General features: G+C 30.0%; 1 long non-coding RNA gene across 1 annotated transcript in view; it reads right to left on the bottom strand.

Moving 5' to 3' along the window:
• The window catches only part of LOC136797296 (uncharacterized), a 3,666-nt gene extending 1,936 nt beyond the window's left edge, over positions 1-1,730 (bottom strand). Inside the window, exon 1 of the long non-coding RNA XR_010845155.1 lies at positions 1,344-1,730. This is a non-coding gene — a long non-coding RNA (uncharacterized lncRNA). The remainder of the gene's footprint in view (positions 1-1,343) is intronic.
• Positions 1,731-4,225: the final 2,495 nt, after the last annotated feature.

The following is a 4,225-nucleotide window of genomic DNA, read 5'->3' as shown; positions in this document are numbered from 1 at the left end:
TATATATATATATATATATAATTGATCGTATAATTTCAAATATGAAGAAGACGGTCACAGTTTTGGTCAAAAAGCACAACAAAAAATAGTTAACAGCTATTTATTATCTGATGTTTCTCCCTACTTTTTTGTGCTTCATCAGGGCTAGAAAGATACAAAAACAACTAAGAACATTTTTAGTTATTTTTATTATTTTATTTTTTGAGTTACTTTTAGGAAGATTATAATTTTTTTTTTTTTTTTATAATTTGCACGTATTTTAAATATAAAATTCATTTTTTTAAATATCATTATTTTAATAGAATACTTTGAGTTTAGAATAACTACTATAAACATATTTAAAATCTCTAAAACTAGGAGGGACTTAGAAATCTAATGTTTGTAATTCAACATATTACTCCTTGGAAATTTATAAAACTGCAGATTAATTTGATACAGAAAAACACATTAAAATAGGATTATAATTTTGTAATAGGACTATAGAAGGTATTATATCATAATAGAACTCTTGAATGACAGTTTATTATTTCTGAGTTTATTACTGACCTGTGGTTTTCATTATTTATTCCTGCTCAATACTCAAGCATGAAATTAGATGAAAATTCTGTAATTTATTTTCATTATTTTCTTTAAAATATCAGGGGTTATTACTTAAACAAATACAAGTCAATTGACTTTGTTAAGTTGTTAACTGTTTCAGTGATAAGCTTTAAGTTCTTGATTCAGTAAATCCTATCTATCTATATACACCTTTCTCTCAAGACATCCAACTCATGTATTCTTTTGTGAGTTCTATCTAGATTCTAATTTATATCAGACGGCTCTCATTTCAATAATCACTTTATCCTACCACATTCACCGAAAAATGTAAGATTTTTTTTTAAATTCAGTAAGTAGTAAAGAATTTACTCTTATTGTAAGATCAGATGAATCCAAAGATTTGTTTAAGGCAATATGCATTATTTTTTGGTGAAAATATTTATGAGAATTTTATACTTATATCAATAATTGCTTCAATTTATAATTTTTGCCTACTTTTCAATATGGAATAAAGATATTGAATACTATTGCTTTGCATTAGTAGCGATTGCAACTGCGATCTATCGAAAACTAACAGGAACCTGTTCAGGCATTCTGAGAGCTGTTTTTTCTGTTTTAGAAAAAACAGCTTTAAAAAATAACAGGGCTGAAGAAATACCTGCTCAATAATTACATAATAAAGTTCCGTTTATACACTTTTAATAAATTTTCAATCAATTACTATAACCTTTGATCTTTGAATATATATTACTATATTAAGATAGTAGGGGAATAAGATAGAGAAAAAAAATCATTTCACTCACTTAAACTTTCCATGCTTTCCAATTGGCTTATATTGTCTCTCGAGTTCTGTTAATGGGCGTTTTACCGTTCCGCTCACAATTATGGAGCAGTTTGTTCACCTAAGAAATCAACTTCCGGTCGGCCTAAAACAAATTTGGTGATATTTAATGATAGATACAGACCAATTAGACATTGGAAGATTTTAGATGCTCTTCGTGCTCCCCCTTATCCCTATATCCGATAGTCAAACAAACTAAGCAGGGAAATACCAAATCTAATTCTCGTATAGCATTCGAAGCCAAATATCATTTTTGCAAACCAAAATAAGCCAAAAGGTATTATCTCCGCTGTCTTGGGTACTTCCTGTCCAGCTTTAGAAATCTGATGATATGTCTAGCGTTGAAAAAATCTTTATTCCATCCAGCTAAGTAGTAAAACCCTTAATGCTAGGAACGGCGTATCGATCCGGTGTCGTCTGAGAGCGATAGTCGCCATGTCCACGGATATTTTTGACCTCAACCGCATGAATCTGAGTGACCCAAGGTGATTTCGATGGTCAAATTCATTTTTCTATTGTCGTGCCTAAATCGTCTCAAACCTTATTGTACTTCGCCGGAGCTAATCCTCTCGCCATGGTGCAGCAAGGGTTATGGGTAATTTCAATCACATTTCCGACGATGCTTCTTGACAGGTCTCTGATGGGTGATGGCCTAAAGATATTTAGAAATAGTTTAAGGATGTGTGCAGAAGACCTGTTGCCAGGAATAATAGAGATGTCTCCTTATGTTTCCATGGAAATAAAATCCACAGTGCTAAACCTATTTCCTGATCTATGAGCTTTATTTTTTTGTAAGATTCCTGTTAGCTTGAATGCAAATAAAAAACCTGGCACTATTTTGGATTTTTCAATTCTCGCTTCGGGAAACGTTCATTCGAATTGCTTGAATAGAGATACATTTTGCAATATATGTATAATATATATACCTGGACCTTAAGGATCAGCCAATAAGATAACTACGCGACGTTTCTCAACTTTGCTAACAGAAAATCTACTTAATAATATTCTATTGTTTTTTTATTAGTAAATCCAGAAAGTAAAGTAGTAGACTGTAGATTTCTTGTTAGCAATTGAGTACTCTCATACACTAGTTTGCCAATCACTAAAACAAACACTAACACAAACACAACCTAAACCGCATGAAACCAATAGTAAAAAGGTACTAAACAATTCCGTATATTACTCACTCCCAAAGAGGATACCAAAAAACCTTAAACAATAACAAAAACAATTGCATACAAAAAAATACGGCCACTTTATCTAAAATTTACACAATTCGAAATACAAACACAAAATAGAGCTGCCATCTAATACAGTGTATGGAATTTCCTTTGAAGGGAACTGCGAGAAATCCTATTTTGTAACCTCGGAATAGGATCTCAAAGGAAGGGTATATCAACATTAATATAGTTGTACCTCTATTACAAACAAACCTGACCTAATTGCTCTCACCACACATTTCAGACAAACTGGACATAGATTCAAATTTGATACACATAAAATCATATATCAGGGGAAAAAAAAACTTCAAGTGAAATCTAAAAGAAAACAGAAAAATATAAGAATTGGGCCATCAACAAGAAATCTAACATACAAAATATAAATTCATGTTACTCCAACCTCATAAACACATAAAAAATAATTAACAACACTAAATATAAACACACAAAATACATAACAGACTGACTACCTTCCGGAAAGAACGGTTACGTTTTGGAAAAACCAAAAAAGTCCACATTTACCTTTCTCTATTTCACCCCTATTTAGTTCTGTTACAAACCTATGGTTAGTTGTAGTAAACTTATGGTTGCTATAATATATCATAGCGATGTAGAGCGCACAGTTACTGATAATTTAAGTAATTTTTATAGTTATCTAAAATTATACTCTGTGCGTTATAGTTTTTAATAATTAGTTGAAAGAATTCTTTATTCTGAAAAAACTGTTGCTTTTTTTCATTGTTGGGTATGACTACTAACAATGAAGTTGCGAAACGTTATCTTAATATAGTTGTCTTATTGACTGATCCTCAAGACCCACACACACACATATGTACATATATACAAAGAATAGTTCTCAAACAAAACTCTCGGTGGTTTGCAGAGGGAGTTGCAACCAATAATTAATGCTTTGTTTCGACAGATGTAATGTAATAATAAGACAATGCCTGTTTAGAATTCAACTCCTGCCCACCCAATATGGTAATGGTTCCTAACGTTAGCAGCATACCTTAACCTGTTCGGCTGAATATTTTAGTGTAGTATACATATTTTTTCTTAAGTTAGCCAGACTAGACAAACCTTAATGATTCGAGGAGGCGAATTTCTTCTTTTTTTTTTTTTTTTATCTTAATAGTAATAACTTGAGAAACTGGTAGTCTATTACCTACATTTTCGAATAACTCTGAAGTAGTTAATAAGAAAAAGATATGATGGAATTTGTGTGTGTTTTTTATTGATAAGTAAAAATATATTTTATTATTATATAGTCTGTATAACTGGATTTATTTTTTCGTTTAATATCTTATACATAACTCAATGAATCTCATTGTATTATCATTTTATTATAGTATCCTTTAGTAACTGAAGGGAGGTAGGAAAGTTAAAACTCTGAAATTTACTGTTTAAAAAAAAGTATAAAATTTACTATATTAGATATTATAATAAATTTTAAAAAAAAATATCAACGTCAGATTATTTATTAATGAAATTGGTCCGATTTATTTTTTTAATAATTTTAATTAAATATAGGGTCTTTTTTTAAGCCCGATAGAACTTGAAATTGTAAAAAATAACACAAAAAATTAAATTGTAATCAAAATTTTTTTTTTATTCGAAAGATCAA

This window comes from Halyomorpha halys, unplaced genomic scaffold (assembly GCF_000696795.3).
Source record: "Halyomorpha halys isolate HHAL.00 unplaced genomic scaffold, Hhal_1.1 Scaffold1026.1, whole genome shotgun sequence".
Taxonomy (NCBI): Eukaryota; Metazoa; Arthropoda; class Insecta; order Hemiptera; family Pentatomidae; genus Halyomorpha; species Halyomorpha halys.
This window is presented reverse-complemented; position numbering and strand designations above follow the sequence as displayed.